The sequence below is a fragment of the Triticum aestivum genome, chromosome 5D (genome assembly GCF_018294505.1).
Source record: "Triticum aestivum cultivar Chinese Spring chromosome 5D, IWGSC CS RefSeq v2.1, whole genome shotgun sequence".
NCBI classification, from domain to species: Eukaryota; Viridiplantae; Streptophyta; class Magnoliopsida; order Poales; family Poaceae; genus Triticum; species Triticum aestivum.
In genome coordinates, this window is record NC_057808.1 from 31,370,497 (window position 1) to 31,389,278 (window position 18,782).

Genomic DNA, 18,782 nt, shown 5'->3' on the forward strand with positions numbered 1-18,782 from the left:
TCCTCCTAGCTTTCTCTACTACTCCTTCCAGTGATCGGTATGCAATGCATGTGTCCGTAGACATGACAGCTTGTCCATGGAAGTTCAACTACGGCGACCATCACGTTTCATCCACTGCCACTCGCGATTCCCACGATGCCGCTCCAACCTACGGCACCACGTCCCCCGACATGCGCCTCACCCCTCTCAGCCGCACCGCCCCTCTGCCTTTGTGTGCATGACATGTGGGCCACCTGAAATGCGGCGAGCATCAAGTTTCACTACACCACGGTAGAGCTTCCGTGACACACCTATGTGTCGGCATAGGGTACCTTTGCCGACAGATATGTTGTAGCTAACACCAATGCTGACAAAAGATGAAAGAGTCGGAGGACTTGCTGTGGGCAAAGGTATTGCCGACAATTGTTTACTTCCCGTCTTCCCGACACTTTTTCAGTCGGCATACACCCTACCTACGCCGGCAGATGGTATGTCCACATACACCCTAACTACGCCGACACTTTTTTAGACAAGATACACCCTACCTACGCCGACAGATAGCCTGTCCACATACACCCTACCTATGCTGACACTTTATTAGCCAGGTACACCATACCTATGCCAACAGATAGTATATCAACAAATACCCTACCTATACTGGCAGATATTTCCTTTGCCAACATATAAATTGCTGGTAAAGTGATGTGCAGCCAAAACAATATACATATATATATAATTATCCATATATACAAGCTCTAAACAGATTCAATTATTAACCTCACATCCAGAAGCAGGTTCAAGATTAACACATACTGTATAACAATGAAAATATGTTCACAAACATGCATATACATTGAACGCAAGTTGACAAACACATCAAATCTTGACAAAGCATAGTTTGACCATCTTAACAATCACCCAGAACACACAAGTCACAAAAGGATGAGCACTATTTGCTGGTACGAGAGACTTCAGCTAGATGGTCCAGAACACACAAGTATGCATCCACATGCACAGAGTGCAAGCTCCAAAATACTCGAAACATCAAATTGTCTAGAAGACACATAAGATCCATGATTACAGGTTGGTTGATCCATAAACACTGCAAAGTCATCACGTCCATGTGCACCAGTTGGCTAAGTGCCTGAAATTTTTTCACAAAAATTTGTCAAGAAAGTGGAATGAACTCAAGTTGTTCAAAGCTCATATGTGGATTAACACATATTTGATCAACAAATCCTCATGATATCATAGTTAACAATATATTGTCTACAAAAGTTATAATTGGATCACATGGTACTATATAGAACTATGTTCCTGTGCTTGCACTTTTATCAACAATGAAGGCATTGACCATCCGAAGCAGAATTCCTACAACCTAGTAGCTTATTTTATAGCCTATTACATAAGTATTCACTGAAGAAAAGACAACCTCTTTCGCAACCTCTCCAGATTTTCATGATTAAGAGCCACATAACTATGGATAGAAAAGGAAACCATGACACATATACACAAGCAATTTAGTGTTAACACATAGGCTGTGACAACCTTGTAAAGTGACATTTTAGAAACTGTTCTTATGCAATAGCGTGTGAGCTAATTACTACTGAAACAGAAAATGTACCTAGTAGTTGCCTACTACAAGTCGCGGTCCTGGTTCCCGGTGACGTAGCCTTTCCATCCACCATTCGTTTTCTGCTGCACGTGCGCGACCATGGTTCCCAGCGAGGTAGCCATCCGTTCTCTACCCATTGCTCATATTGCATGCTGGTGGTCGTGGTTCCCGGCTATTGTCGACAAGACTAAATGAATTAGTAACTTGTTTCTCATCAGGCATTGTAATTAATTATGACAACTATATGTAACTACACTATTTGCATCTATTTTTTACTCTAACCAGTGAGCGTGCACGTGCAATGCACGTATAACCAAATGAAGATATTTTTCTCATTTATCCTAGTCAAGAGGCAATTATTCAAATAAAATCAACAAAAATGTATAATAAATATACTACGCATTCACAACTCCCTAAATACTTCTTCCGTCCCAAATAAGTGTCTCAACTTTAGTATAACTTTGTTACAAAGTTGAACACTTATTTTGGGACAAAGAGTAATACGGAATTGCCATTAACCACAAACTACAAAGTCTACACTAAATAACCTAATCTTGGTATACAACCTTAGTGGGCTACCATAGTTTTTACACTGATGAAATAGCAGGTCTTAAGCATTTCCAGATAAGGATCTTCCTTACCTAGCAACACTAGTCATTTGAACCATTGTTTATTAGTTTGATAAAATAGCAGATGGTAAGCAGTTGTAGATAATGACCTCCCTTCCAGCTTATCCAAAAATAATATTCTGATTTTATCTGAAACGGTGAAAGAATAGTATACAGTTATAATTAACAAAAACATAATTTCTACAATATAAGCTTGAGAAAGATAGAGGTAACAGTCAAGGATGACATGTCAAATTACAATGTAGATAGAGCATACATGCAGTATGTAAAAATATTCTTATATGCAGAGTGATACCAAGAGAAATAATGGCAAAACACTGACTAGCAGGCGCTTGTATAACAAAGTAGGATCCCAGATCAAGCCACAGAGAAATAAAAAGTCTGGGCAATAGAAATTATGGAACGATGCGAGGCTGAGGAACCATCTTCCATTATCTAAAAAATAAGTTAAGCATATCAATAGAACAATTGGAAGTTTTGGAGCCATGACCATTGGTGAGATCTCCAGTCATTGCAAACTTCACACGTATCATGATAGCAGAAAAAAAAAATGTTCCGACAGAACAATTTGTAAGCATTGGAGCATGCTGATAAAATTTAATATGCTAGAACAAAGGTAGGCAATTTTGTAAAAGTAATGGTTTCGGTGAAGGTCATATTAGTCCATGGAGTAACCACAATAGCAACCAATCAGTCCATGGAGTAACCAAAATAATAACATCCACTACAGAGTGGCTGGGTAGGGAGCGAGAGGCATACCTGAAATAGTGTTGCCGGGCAATGGGGATGGCCTTGCGACATTGTGGTTGTCGAACCATCATGCCTGCTGAAGCTCCTTCTGCACTATCTCTTTTCCTTGCCTTCAGCAATCGCAAAATTAAGTCCAAACTGACAACAACATAATAAATGATTTTTTCTTCAATAACAAACTAACTTGCAGTACAGTTCTACAAGCAGTTAAGACAATAAAGCTATAGGAGAAGACTTGGAACCATAGAAGTACAGGGAGATTGAAAACACAAGCCTGACATGTTCTTTGTAACAGATAATTTTGATTAATTGTTCTAAAGCATACTTACTATGTCCTGAACTGAACCAAACTGAATTACACTGATTAATTTTGGACTAACAACGCTTCCAATACATCAAAGAGGGAACAATTCCAAGATATACAAATAAGAACAACCTGAGCAGTTTACTTGTTACTCACAAGAGATACAAAATTTCAAATTGGCTTCAAGAAATAACATCATTGGTACATCTATGCCTAATGGTGAAGGGTGCCGCTAATGGTCAAATATATTACACTTCATCGAGAAACTTCAGAACACCGAAGCAAAAATTTTTTATGATACCAGTTTGAAGTTCAGATATCATTTGTTGAAGAACTATCCACCTGTATGGCACTGCACATCAGAAAAAAAGAACCATCACATACTCTAAACAATTTATTAAAATGTCACATTAATTTAGGGTACACGATATAAAAACTCCCAAGTGTATGCCTAATTGACTTCAAGACCATTCGAAAATAAGGTGTGCGTCTCTTACACATCCTCACTACCATGAGAAGCCACCTCAATTTGACACTTACAGAGAAGGAAATCTCAGAACGATTTGATGCTTACCTCAGGGCATGGCGACGGCTGGCTTCGAGAGGGGCCCAGCTCGAAGGGGATGGATCCCCAGCAGCGGCAGGTCCGATTGCAGCAGGACCGGTAGCAGCGGGAGCCCAGAGATGGAGGCCCGACAACAGCAGGTGCGGCAACGGCGGGAGCCCGGAAATGGGGCCCCGGCAGCAGCAGGGCGGGATTGGCGAGGACGACGGCTGGATGTCGAGGGGGCGCCCGAGGACGGCGGTTGTATGTGGATCTCGAGGACGGCGGCTCGGTCTCGAGATGGAGCTCGGGGGGAAGGGGTGGAGTGCAAGGACGGGTGGATGTCGGGGTGGAGCTCGGGGGCGAGGGAATGCGAGCTCCGACACGACGGCTTGACGACGGGGTGGAGTGTGAGGCCGGCGGCAGGACTGTGGATCGAGCACGAGGGCGGCGACGGCAGCCAATGGTTAGGGTTGTGGAATCGGCTTCGAGTTGGGGTCCTTGGGGATATTCTGCACGGGGGTGAAGGATATTTTGCACGAACACCCCAAAAATTCCCCCTCGCGCGGAAATTGCGCGCCACAAGTTTCCAACCTTCAGTCCATTGACACGTGTCCATCTACGCCGACACTTAGTCTGTGTCCATACACCCTACATACGCCGTCACATTTTAGGTCGCTAAGTACATACCTACGCCGACTAAAAAAAGTCAAGGTCCATACATACGCCGACACATAACATGTTATTAAACAATTACTGACAGATACACCGTTGCTTCGTGATTGCTGACTCTTAGTGTGTCCACAGATGTACCTTTGCCGACACATGATCCAAAGACAAAGCATAAAAGCTATGGTGTCAGTTATTTTGTGGAGATTATTGGACCTTTGCCCACAAAAATGTGTCACGTAAGCTCTACCGTGGTGTAGTATTTCTACCACAGCCACACGCGATTCCCACGACGCCGCTCGAACCCATGACACCACACGTCCCCCGACCTGTGGCTCACCCCTCTCGGCCCCACTGCCCCTCTGCCTTCGGGAGCATTACATGTGGACCAACCACCTATCGGGTTCACATGTTATTGACTCAAAGGCAGGTGTAGTAAGGCGCTGAACCTCAGTCCCGATGGCCCCGAGAGGGAAATGTAACTCCTGCGCCAGGCCTTGTGGTGCTACCGCTGCATGAACTCGTGCCAAACTCGATATTTGTTTCTTTACTATACATGCACGCAACAATTTAATGGACATTGTAATCTCAACATGTGATGGGGAGCTGTAAATTTGAATTTGAAACTTATAAAACGAAAAAATTCAAAACAAATAAACTGGGAGAGAGGGAGTATACCGTAGGATGTGTCCCATACGAAACAAGTCCCTGGTTTGTCACCGCGAAGATGTGGTTAGAAAGGAGCACAGTGTCTTCGTACTCGTACAGCAATAAATCGGCCGCAGACAGCATGGTCCACCTTTGACCGCCATGTGCAAGGTTCGTGTTATCTTCTTCAATCTCATCGTGGTTCCATCGTACCAATTCAGGCGGTGGCCCATTGCATGGCTGATCCCAATGTTGGACAAAGGTTCTACGGGAACGGTGTCACCATTGTAAATGTTGTGCAAATTGATGTTGGTACCCTCCCGTACATATGCAAGCCAATCTCCACTCGCACCGAGCCTAACCTGTGAAACAATGGGCAGGGGAGAATTAGGAAATGGACACGGAAGTAGTCTTTAGAATGCATTTACTACGTGATCAAACTCATCTTACCTGCTCGTCGGACAAAATCCGAGTGCCCCTCAACGTCGGCATCTCAAGGGGCGTCAACTTGCAACTACGGCCACGCCGCACTGGAGAGACCCCCAAGGAAACATCCTCGTGCGTTGCACGGAACATCAAGATGCATTTGTATGAGTAGTTTATCTTGTGAGAGAAAAGGATGAACGAGGGAAGGCCTTATTTGCAAATGTGGAGAGGGGTGTAGGTATATTTTTGCAAAATTTGCCATACTTTTCTTCCTATCCGTCAGATATAAATCGGACGGCCTATATTGCAGGATGGCAGGCACACCATCATCACCAACTCTGTTTATTTATAAGACTAGCAAGATGCCCGTGCGTTGCACGAAACATCAAGATCTTGTGGGAGAAAAGGATGAACGAGGGAAGGCCTTATCCGCAAATGTGGAGAGGAGTGCAGGTAAATTGTCATAGTTTCTTTCCTATCCGTCGGATATAGATCAGACGGCCTATATTGCAGGATGGCAAGCACACCATCATCACCAACTCTGTTTTTTATAAGAGTATCCTGCTAGTATAAGAGTACTAGCAAGATGCCCATGCGTTGCACGGAACATCAAGATGCATTTGTATGAGTAGTTTATCTTGTGGGAGAAAAGGATGAACGAGGGAATGCCTTATTTGCAAATGTGGAGAGGGGTGTGGGTATCTTTTTGCAAAATTTCCATAGTTACCTTCCTATTCGTCAGATATAAATCGGATGGTCTATACTGCAGGATGGCAGGCACACCATCATCAACAACTCTGTTTTTCCTAAGTGTAGAGTAGAGATAGAGATAGAGACTACTACTACCAATGTGTTGGCCCGTGCGTTGCAATGGATCCAAAGTAGTAGAATAATACTTGTTCACGGGCTTGAAATATAAACACTCTAGTTTTGATATACATATATCAGTAAAAATAAATCATGCTTCACTCAAAATATATTCCTCGGGCTGTTTTGATGAGGTGAGGGACGGGTGTGGCTGGTTTGAAGATAACAGGTTTTAAAAAAATTGGAGCTATTTTTTTACACTTTGTAGCGTGACACGGCATCTGGTGCACCTAAGCGTCTGAAAAAAATTGAGTTTGGGTCGGTGGCACACCCTGCGGCAAGATGCCCATGTTGGCTTCCTCTATAACTAGCAAGATGCCCGTGCATTGCAGGGAACATCAAGATGCATTTTTTTACAAAACACCTGTTTTGATTGACCCTTGCAGGAGTAATCCCATGTGTAAAAACTAATGATATTTCGAGAATTTTATTTGAAAAATGGTATCTTTGGAACAAGTTTTCTCTACTACTGCTCCTTGAAGTGAGCGGTATGCAATGCATGTGTCAGCAGACATGACAGCTTGTCCATGGAAGTTGAACCACGGCGACCATCACGTTTCTTGTTTCTACCACTGCCACACCCACACGCGATTCCCACGATGCCACTCCAACCCACGGCACGACGTCCCCCGATGTGTGCCTCATCCCTCTCGGCCCCACCGCTCCTCTGCCTTTGTGTGCATGACATGTGGGCCAGCTGAACTGCGGCGACCATCAACTTTCTACCGTAGCCACACCCGATTGGACGCGGTTTGCCTTCTCCGCTCCTGGCTCCGATTCGTACTCCCGCACCATTGAATTTTCATCCAGCGGCCAGCGGCTATGACACATTTCGTCCCGGGCATCAATCCTCAGCAGGAGTACTTCTGTACTACAGGTAGTACCCGCCGGTGTGGCCATCTACGCCTCGTAACGCCCCGACGCCCAGTTGTGGCACCCTCGCCACGGCCACACCACCACCGGCAGGTCCATCTCGAACGAGTGAGTCGCGAACCACACCACCACCATGAGAATGACATGTGGGCCTGCCGCATTTAAGGTCCACATGTCATTGACTCATAGGCCGGTGCACTAAGCCACTGAAGCTCGGTCCCGTGGGCCCCGAGAGGGAAATGTAACTCCTGCGGCAGGCCTTGTGGTGCTCCCGCGGTACGAGCCCGTGCCAAACCCGGAATTTATTTCTTACTACTACCAACTAGTAAGGTACACGTGCATTGCACACATGAGATTCTGGTGGTTTGTGCATTATGCTTAAGTTCAACCATGGAGTCTTCTAGATTCTACATGTGGCAGAATCTGGTGGAATGTAGATGATATCCATCGGCAAGTAGTGCTCGGATTTGCCATCTTTGTATCGCCGGATTGGCTTCATCCAACGACCAACTTTCAAAGTTATTCACACACTATATAGGGGTATAGATATAGATGTGCCGGCTCGTGCATTGCAATGGATCCAAAGTATATCTATTTAGTGGAGTGCACTCTAAACACATTATCTATTTATTTTTCTCTAACCTTTCGTAGCCATGCAACCAAGCCACATAAGCTTCATGGGTGCCCCCCGCATCATATTATTCATACTACGTTGACTGAAAAAAGATAAATCACCCAAAACAAGATCTTCGCATTTTTTTGTTTCTATGATGTTGTGTCGTGCACGTACCTAGTTGTATAGTGGTAGTACTAGTTGTATAGTACAAACTTGGTACTAGTAGGAGTAGTAGTACGGAATGCTCCTACTCTATCAACGAGCCCCATCTGACACCAAATTTCTTGGCTTCCGTGCTACAACTAGATCTTCCCTTTGTTTTTGTTTTCCAACCCGGCGGCGGGAGGGGTGCGGTTTGCCAATAGTCGGTTTGCTCAATGGCGGTCCCACATGAAAGTGAAAATGCTAGGCAACACGCCTTCCCTAATCTATGTGGCGTGCTAGACGGGCCGTGGAGTACTCCCGATTCCCGGGCGTGTGGGGGTGCAACGCGAACGCGGCAGGCCTTTTCCTTTTACTAGCAATGTGCCCGTGCGTTGCGACGGATCCAAAGTAGTAGAATAGTAGTACTTGTTCACAAACTTGAAAGAAGTCACTCTTGTTTTGATATACTCCTAATATATTACTTTTCACTCAAAATATATTTCTCAGGCTGTTTTGATGAGGTGAGGGAGGGATGTGGTTGCTTTCAAGATAATAAGGGGTTTTCTGCAAATTGGAGCAGAGAAGTGGGCTATTGTTGCAAAAATGCCACAACTTACCTCACAGCCGTTAGATGCAGATCTAATGGTCAGAAACGACGGATGGCAGACACACCACCATCACCAACTGAGTCTTTTATAGGAGTAGGAGTAGAGAAACATGTATAAATTGTAACATTTGGTTCTGCTCCTTGGCACGATCGATAGATAGAAATAACGATTGGAAACGCTAGGGCGGGGCTATTTCCGCCAGATAAGCAGGGTACGTAGTAGCTAGGTTGGCGCATCGTCGGTTTGGTCACATGCGGTCCGACATGTTCTAGTGTTTCTAGCAAGATGCCCGTGCGTTGCACGAAGTTGATGGAAAAGGTAAGCACAACTTATAAATTGACGGATGGAGTACTAGTTACAGTGATGCATATAATTAAGCAAAGGGATCGCACATGTCGGTATTGACTGGAACGAGAATGCAATAGCACAATAAGAATTAAGGCCACGATGATGCGATCGTAGTGGTGGTTACAGGAGGCAAGAAGAAAGATGCATCCATCAACGTACGACCTCCTCCTCCTCAACTTAGTGCGCCGGGCCACCGACCGGCGGCTAAGGAGCGGCGGCTTTTGTGGCGAGGTCAAGGTGCTTCTCAGCAAAGGCATCCAAGGCTTCCAGCCGGTTGAGGAAGGCCAATGTCGTAACATCCTCACTGGCCTTGTAGATACCTATGTACACGATTTGCTCGTACATGTGGATGTGTAGGTCGACGAATTCTTGCAGGGCGAGGTGCCTCGCGGCGAGCGCGACCTCCAGGTGGACATTCTTTGTGGCGTCGGCGGGCAGTCGCAGGGCCACCAATGCTTGAAAGAGGTTCCGGACCTGGAGGCCGATTAGGGTGGCAGGCAATGAGGAGCCCGGGCGCGCGGGCTGGAGGAGTACGACGATGTCGTCCGCGAGCTTCTTGAGGACAGTGAACTTGTTGGTGGTGGCAACGATCATCTGGTCCAACTGAGAGTCGTAGTTGGCGTCGACAGCAGCCATCCACCAGCCGGTCGCCAACATCGTATGGAGACGATCCTTGGCGCCATGTCGCAGGCCGGCGTCGTGGACCATCTGGCACAGCCGCTGGCCGCTCGCGCGCATCGCCGCCATGGGTCTGGAGTGAGCACTTTTGCGCTTAGTGTAGGTGCTTAGGCAAATGCTTAGGTGCGTACGATGTGGTAGATGCATTGGAATGGAGGGGCGCCTTTATATGAGTGCAAACTGCGTTGCATTCACATCGTGCAGCCTCTTTTCCCGGTCCTCCTCCCATTACTTCCCTCATGCATTCATGATGCTAACTGAAGGAGGATGCATTGGCCGTTCAACATTTCGGGAACCGCTACCCCCTCCCTCGTCTGCATTAAAACCGTATCGGGAACTGCGCCGCCCGCTGTCAAATAGAATAGTACTACGCCACCCGCTGCACGCCTGGCTGAACACACCTCCTCGCCTCCATCAAACCCCTCCGTTAAACCTGCATGCAAACCGAGATACCTACTCCAGCCACACGTCTGTTCATGAGCGGGCCGGAATTAAACACAACACCGGCCGAGCTCCTCCCGTCCGCCCTCAGTTTAAACGAGGCCAGACGCCGGCCAAGCTCCTACCGTCCGCCCTCTATTTAAACGAGGTCAGACAGATAGTGGGCAAGAATCGCACCCCTCCGCTGCTCCCCCATCTCCTCCTTCACCATATTCTCCACTCTTCCGATGGCTTCCGAGGAGCCGTTCTCCGGCATACTACCCGGCTGGGTGGCCCGCTGAGCCCTCCGGATACGGGCGAGGCCGCTCGATGCTTCACCAACCTCGCTTGGCCCGACGGAGCCAGTTGCCGCCCCAAGCAGGTGCGTGGTTCAGCAACTCGCCGCTCCAGTTCAGCTCGATGAGGAGTGGCGAGTTACTCCATGCCGGCACGGCGGCGAGCACGCCGGTACGGGCGTCGTCGCTGCCGCGTCGTACTGGGCCACCAGTGTCTGCGGTGGCCACGCCTCCCGTGTCTGTGTGCGCGCCTCCCGTGCCTGCGGCAGCGCCATGCAGGCAGAGACAGAAGCCGGGGGCGTGGAGAGCGATGAGTCGGTGGCCAGCTTCTCCGTGTCCGATGCCATCATTGAGAAGAAGTAGAACACGGGAGGCCGCCGCCACTTGGGTCCCATGAAGGCCACCGCCGAGGCGACGACTGCGCATTCAGGTGGTTTCTTTGCTGTTTCGTCTCTTCCGAGGACCTTCGTCGACCCCGCAAGTGTCTGCCGGACATGAGGAAGACAAAGAGATCCACGGGCGGCCATTTAGATTAGGTACTCCCTCTCCGGATGGCAGGAAATATTTGTTCTAAGAATGGATAAATTTTATATATCTATAACTAAAATAAGTCTAGATACATCCATTTCTAGGACAAGTATTTCCAGACGGAGGGAGTATTAATTATACCAAGAGAGCCGGATTAGCACCGCTTAGTTCATGTAAATGTAATGAAATCCATCATGTTTATATGAAGATCCAGCTTTTTTATACGAAATCCTTCATGCTTATATGAAATCAGTCTTTGTTTGCACGAATTTCATCTGGTTGGTTAGAGTTGTGAAAATGTATGGCTGCCATTGGAGATGCTCTTATGCTGGAAATAATAGAGTGACATCCAATGCATTTGAGTTAATTGCGTGTATATGATTCTCCCTCTATAAAAAGTTAATTGCATGTACAGTGTACACGTGACTTGCAGGGTGGCTACAGCTTCGTACAGTCCATCCTTAATCTTGTATTCTAAGTACTCTATGGGTTCCACTGTCAGTACAGTAGTGAAAGAAGTATATATTAAATAAGTAATATATAATATAAAAATCTAAAGTTAAAGATAGAATTCGAACTCAGGTCATCGCGTTGCGAGCATCTGGCGCTAACCAGTCCAGCACATTTTTGTTGTAGACCATGCTGGAGATATATCTCCATGTCTTCTCTTATACTCCATCTGTTCCTAAATATTTGTCTTTTTCAGATTTCAAATGGACTACCACATATGGATGTGTATGTAGACATATTTTAGAGTGTAGATTCACTCATTTTGCTCCGTATGTAGTCACTTGTTGAAATCTCTAAAAAGACAAATATTTAGGAACGGAGGGAGTAGAAAACAGAGTTGGTGATGATGGTGTGTGTGCCATCCTGCAATATAGGCCGTCGGATTTATATCTAACGGATAGGAAGGAAACTATGGCAATTTTGCAAAAAGATACCCACACCCCTCTCCACGTTTGCAAATAAGGCCTTCCCTCGTTCATCCTTTTCTCTCACAAGATAAACTACTCATACAAATGCATCTTGATGTTCCGTGCAACGCACGGGCATCTAGCTAGTTTCTTTTAAAATAGTTACTGCGATAATTGGGTTGAAGTGATATATTTTATGTCTGCCCCGAATGATTTCAGATTCACTAGTAGTAACAAAGAAAAGGTTGCCTTGTTAATTAACAGAAAACAGGGTGAAAACTATCACATGAGGCCGGTAAAAACAAGGCACACTGGGTTCAGCGTCATCGTCACTACAGCTGTGCGCGCGCGAGAAGTCTACATATCGAGGGGCTACAGAGAAAAAGACGTATCGAGTGTGTCTGAGTGAGGCACAGAGACACAATGTTTGAGAGAGAAACAAATTGACAGATTAAGATCAGATTGTTGTCACCCTTCTGCTGTTATTGTTGGGGTGGGGGGAGGGGACGGAGAGAAAGACGTATCGAGAGTGTGCGCGGTACGCATAGAGGCACAACTAGCGAATGTGTGTGTGTATGTGTGTGTGTTTGAAAGAGGAGTAGATAGATTACTATCAAGATCGAGGTGCCACCCTACTCCTTCGGTGTCGGGTAGTGTGTGTGTGTTTGAGAGAGAAGCCAGTCGATAGATTAGTATCAAGATCGAGGTGTCACCCTACTCCTTCGGTGTCGGGAAGTGTGTGTATGTGTGGGTGTGGGGGGGGGGCAGTGACACTTACATATCTCTACTCTTATAAAGAACAGAGTTGGTGATGATGGTGTTCCTGCCATCCTGCAATATAAGCCATCCGATTTATATCCGACGGATAGCAAGGAAACTATGGCAATTTTGCAAAAAGATACCCACACCCCTCTCCACATTTGCAAATAAGGCATTCCCTCGTTCATCCTTTTCTCCCACAAGATAAACTACTCATACAAATGCATCTTGATGTTCCGTGCAACGCATGGGCATCTTGCTAGTAGGGAGAAGGAGTTTGTGTGACACATATCTATATTAAGGGATAGGTAGATAGCATGTGTGCAAGGCATACTTAAAGCATCACGAAGATAAACAAACGGTGTGCATGCAAGTGCCAGAAAAAATGAAGCGAGAAACAATGTGTACGCGCGCGCGCTCGTGTGTGTGTGTGTGTGTGAGAGAGAGAGAGAGAGAGAGAGAGTGAAATCTCAAGACAAAAGGTGCTCTGCTGGAATCCCATTGTATGTATTCATATGGTTCCAGAACTCGAGTTAACCTTAGGCATATGTGTGAAAGACATAACTATACTTTGAGACATTAGTGGCTGTGGGTGGGCGGAATTAAAGGGGTGGGCGTGTTCGACAAAGAGAGCGTGTGTGTTTCTGTGTGAGAGACTTGTAGGACGGGGTAGAAAATGAATTCTAACCTTGACGGAGGGAGAGAAATACACGAAGTGCGCGTGTGTGATTCCGATGCCCACGGGAAATGAGATATGTATACGTGTGTGAGAGATTGCACAATGCATTCACGTATCACTATCTAGCGATCGTGGACGTGCATCGCTTGAACATAAATCAATATCTACTTCGTATCGTGGCCAAAGGTACAATATCGGTTCAACGCTATAAAGATTGGACACTCACATATCACATTTTTTCTATCTAAATAAACCTTTTCAGTTGTGCATGCCAAAGTTACAGTGATGTTTCTTCAAACAACCAATGTAGCTATCATGTACATGCACCATTGTTACTCTTGCATTCAAATTCATTAGTCTTGGATGATTTAAGGTTCTATTATGAAGTAATATATGTAATATTCATATATGAATTCAACGTGTACGCAATTTATGAAATGGAGGCTATGTAATCATATGAGGTAACACTTTTAAGTAGCGGACTACAATTTCCATTTCTTTTGTGGGACTGCAATATCCATTTCTTTTTGTGCGCCTCTACACTAACACGTCAATGCATTATGTTTAAAGTAAATAACCAATGGCACTAAATTGTCTATTTACACGAGAAATACATAGGCTGAGCGTTTGATCCCTTTTTTCGTGAACGCGCCTCTACACCCGTACGATTGGCCGCGCCCGTGTGAATGTCCAAGTTATCGGCACATCATCCCGAGTTATTGTCTTTTTTCTGGGGTGGACTTCACACCAGTTATTAACTGCTGACGCGTGCCCCGTGTAAACAGTCTTGCATGACCTTCCCGCTAGCACGGTCGAAAATTAGTTGAAACTGGATACGAACGATCCCGCGGGCGGCAAAATCTCCCGCCTCCTTCTAAAATTTCCGCCACCTAGTCTTTAGCATGCGAAATTCCCCTTTTGTTCTTGGTGCATGGAGACCAACAGTTACAATACCGCCCTCATCTACATAATAGGTCGGGGCTGCTTTGGTAACTTCCAGTTCCCCCCACCACATGGCACCCCCATTTCCTCTCCCCCTCCTGCAAAAACGACTAACTCCACAGCACCAGAGCATCTTACATCACGCCATCCATACTTCATCGGCCTTTCTACGCCTCCCCTGTCGAAACCCTAGATTGCTCATCCACTAGCGTACCAGAGCCCATTCACTGCCAGCGGCGTCCACCTCGTTGGGTTTGCTTCTGCGACCGCATCTACCCCTCCCACCTCCCCTAGAAACAAGTAGACTGCTAATCCGCCACTGTACCATAGCCCATTCAGTGTCGGCCTTGTCCACGGCGCCGGATCTGCTTCGCCGGTACTCTCGTCAACCGCAGCGCATCTGCAGCGGCTCATTCGTACTCCCCACTGAAGACGCTTCGTCCACACCCCCCGGAGCCGCCCCACCGACGCCCCCGTCGACGACCTCTGATCCTCTTCGCCGACACCTTCCTCAACCCTACCGGAGCCGCTTCACCGACACCATCGTCAACCCTACCGGGGCCGCTTTGCCAACTCACAAGTCCACGGCCTCAGATCCGCTTCATCGCACCCTCATCCAACCTGCCGGAGTAGCTTTTGATGCCCCGTCCACGGCGGCAGATCCGCATCGTCGACACCATCCTTAACCCAACCACCGGAGCAGCTTCACTGACGCCCTCGTCCACGGCCACAGATCTACTTCGCCCACACCGTAGTCCACCCTACCGGAGCCACTCCACAAACACCTTACTCGACGGTTCTAGATCTCCTTACCAGACCCCGATAGCCAGCGCAGCGTCATCACCCTTGACGTTTCTAACCTGATTCCCACCGTCTGGCAAGATGCCAAGCACCCGCCACGACCTAGGTACTTGTCACCTTTAAACCCGTCCAGCATCACCTGCCCGATGTACTTCAAATATACTAACAGGTCGTTGTTACCTGTTATGCAGCTGGCAAAAGCTACAAGGACGATGTTTCTTCTGGATCTAACAGCTTGGCCAACCAAGATCCTGGACTGAGTCATTGCTATGATCTTGTAAGTGTGTGTGTCTCTCTCTCTTGTATTGTTGTGTGCCTGCCAGCGTGCTTTGCTAGGATTTTCGACCAGTAATCCCTTTGTGCAGACAATGATTTCTACTACTGGCTGCTAAATTAGATATGTAGATGTCATACATGATACAACCTCGTACCTCCGTTCCTAAATATAAGTCTTTCTAGAGATTCCACTATAGGCTACATACAGAGCAAAATGAGTGAATCTACACTCGAAAATGCATCTATATACATGTGTATGTGGTCCATACTGGAATCTCTACAAAGACATATATTTAGGAGCAGAGGTAGTACATTACACAAAATCGTAGGTGGCATGTAGGAATTCCAGTGCACTACATTAGGCTCCCTTAGAGTGCCTGCTAGTCCAGCACACAGAGTCATGGCTAGTTTATGCTACGCACACAATCCTTAATTGGTGGTTTAAATATGCGCAAGGGATATGCAATGTATTATCATGTAGAGATGTCTGAAATTAGCCGTGTCAACTTGCAGATAGGGTTACACAATGAAAAAGTACAAGATGTATGTGGCAATTTCATGGAACATTGCAAAAAAGGAGAGGCATCGGTGAGCCTATACAGTGTCCTATGGTAGGTCACTCCTCCATTGCAATCATCATGACATGTTATTTGTATGTCAGTTCTATTGGCCAAGTTTTTAGGGACAGTTATTACGAGTTATCCTAAGAAAATAAGCACCTGTGAATATAAGCTCCAGGTAATAAGCCAACCAGTTCTTTTCATTGCCTTCCTTTTCAGCTTATCTTTGGTATGATCAGTGAAAAGTCTAGATTGCATTATATTTCTTCATTTTGGTGCCCATATGAAAATTAATTTGACTTACAAACATCACAAATTGAACCCAGTGCAGTAATTAATATGATAGGAAAACAAACCATCACTATTTGTTCAAAATGCAAATACAAAGATACCATCTACTTCGCACAATCTACTTTGGTCAATGTCTTCCATAGAGATCCCATTGCCTAATTTAAACGAAGAACGCATGACCCACATTTAAATGAAGAACAATTATTTATTGAAATTCGATGGTCTAAGTGGCTGGTTATTATCATATAGCAGCACCACCTGAAAGCATCATATAGCAGCAGCAGCAGCAACTCATAGCAACTCATCATACAGTAGCAGCAGCAGTGTGCAATTCATCATATACCGGCAGTAGCTCATAGCAATTCATCATATAGCAGCAGCAGGAGCAGCTCATAGCAATTCATCATATAACAGCAGGAGGAGCAGCTCATAGCAATTCATATATAGCAGCAGCAGGAGCAGCTCATAGCAATGCATCATATAGCAGCAACAGAAGCAGCTCATAGCAATTCATCATATAGTGGATCAGAATGAAAATTTGGCAAAAAATCAGAGGAGATCCTCACCTTGTTGGATGAGCTCATCCTTCAACAGCACCTCAAGACCACGACCTGGGAGGAGGGGAGGGGGAATAAGGTGCCTTCTGTCGCAGTGTAGCATCGGCCGTAGTTGTGCGGCACCCGTCGGAGTAGTGCGTTGGACGGACCACAGTGGAGCAGCTGCTAGAGACCATGAGAATGAGGGGCGTCGCCAGAGGGAGGAGCAGCCGGGGAGATTTGCCCCTACCCGCCGGCCATGTAGCCTAGCTGGACAGAGCATCGTCGAGGACCAGGCCAGATGGGACCAGTGGCAACGGCTCGCTAGAGGAACCCTAGCGCTGCAGGCAGGGGATCGAGGCAGAGGGAAAGGGGAGAGGAGATGCAAGCGGGCAGGGCAATGAACGCTTGCGTGTTTGTTTTTACTTGAGGGTCAGGTGTGACGCGGGCGTGAGCATTTGCATTTTGAGTGTAATATAGGCAGACAACAGAGTCATTTCACTATTCTCCTTCCCTTCAATTTTTAGTGAGCTTCTACCCGAAACACCCCCTCCAAAGCGAAATAAGTTAAGCCCAAGCCCATAACTCAAAAATGACTTCTTTACATCTTTTATGGCTTATTTTGACAATAAGCCCTGAAAAGGCGGAATCGAACTGGCCCTTAACCTGCAATTCAATTGTGCGTGCAATGATGAATCACTCCTGCCTGCTATAGTGTACATTTAGGCATCATCATACATGGCATAACCTAATACATGTGCATTCCATTGTAGAATCTAGAATATGCAATGTTTATGTTAGTTCATACGTTGCACATGATGTTTAAATGCCCCTTAAATCTGGTCAGTCAAGTGATGGTATTTAAGCCTCCTTCTTTGCTTCTTTTCTTGATATGTAAGATTTGCTCACACATCTGTTCAATTGCTTGTTTGCATCAGCCAGCCATACTAAGACTGTTTGCTTTGATTACTTGCTGTTCTTGACCTAACACTCTAACAGAGCTTGTCAACGATTTAAACACTAAGGGCTGCTGTAGTGGGGCCTTGTCTAACTCATGGGTGACATAAAGGTTTGGCTGTACACTAAAGTAGGCTCTCCAAGAGTGCCTGGAGATCCAGTTCGAAGGTATGCCTAGTTTTTACATAGTGCACACATAGTAAATGCTCATTTCATTGTGTGCAAGTGCAAGAGATGTGGCATGTTTCATTATGTGGTGTTGTTTTGTTATAATCTCATCCTTTTGTGTTGTTCACAGACTGGAAAGTATGCATATTTATCTTCCAAGAAGACAAGTAACTAGTTTGTGTCACCTTGCAGAGGGGGTGCAATGAAGATAAGATTGAGGATTTCCAAGTACAAGATGTTAGGAAGGAGCCTTGCAAGAGAAGTAGGAGCTGCGCTGAGCCTGTTCAACCAGTTAAGGTAAGTCACTGTATCCAACTCAACGGTTCAATTCCTTGTTTCTTTCAGGCATAGTTAATTTGCACTTTCAATTGCTTTAATTTGTCCTCAGTTAATGAGATGCCCAAACAATGATGCCTGATGTTGGGTACTTGTATAACTATTAGTTGACATAATTAAAGGCCTTACCATTTAATTACTCTAGCGAAGTGTGCCTGAAGCTTTGAAGTCTATTAACCAACTATTATTGCATGAGGCTCACAATCTAGTTTATACTAGGCTAATGATTGCATAGTTTTGCTTGTTGTAGTAGGTTTGTATGAATCCCTCTGCTGTTCATTATGCTCCCTAAGACTTTAATTGAGCTACAGAATGGCCAACTGCTTGCTTACTTATACGCAACGTGCTGTCTAAATTTGTAACTTGTCTGTGTTTTGGATTGGGCCCCAACATCATGCTCCTCTGGTGAGCTAAGAGAGATTTCTGTATGCAGGCTGCACAAACTTCCATTTTTTTAATTTTTAAAATATCACCTGCTTATGCTTCATGACGTGTAACATTATTGTTAGTCCTGTTTTGCCATGTACAAAATAGTCTGTCTTGCTCGCTTCACTGTTGTAACTATATTTTTGCCCTAGTCATGTGTACTTACAGAAACATTTCAGGATGAAGTGACAT

The 18,782-nt window shown here is 45.8% G+C and overlaps 1 long non-coding RNA gene across 3 annotated transcripts; it reads right to left on the minus strand.

Annotated features, from left to right (window-relative positions):
* Nucleotides 1–774: 774 nt before the first annotated feature.
* On the minus strand, nucleotides 775–4,343 carry LOC123119237 (uncharacterized). 3 transcript variants are annotated; one of them, XR_006458549.1, is made up of 6 exons: nucleotides 3,852–4,343; nucleotides 3,620–3,629; nucleotides 2,983–3,111; nucleotides 2,236–2,352; nucleotides 1,604–1,766; nucleotides 775–1,123 (listed from the first exon to the last, which is right to left on the minus strand). It is a non-coding gene; the product is annotated as an uncharacterized lncRNA (long non-coding RNA). The 3 variants fall into 3 exon arrangements; XR_006458551.1 differs by having other exon boundaries at nucleotides 3,579–3,629; XR_006458550.1 differs by having other exon boundaries at nucleotides 2,983–3,629.
* Between the last annotated feature and the right edge of the window lie 14,439 nt (nucleotides 4,344–18,782).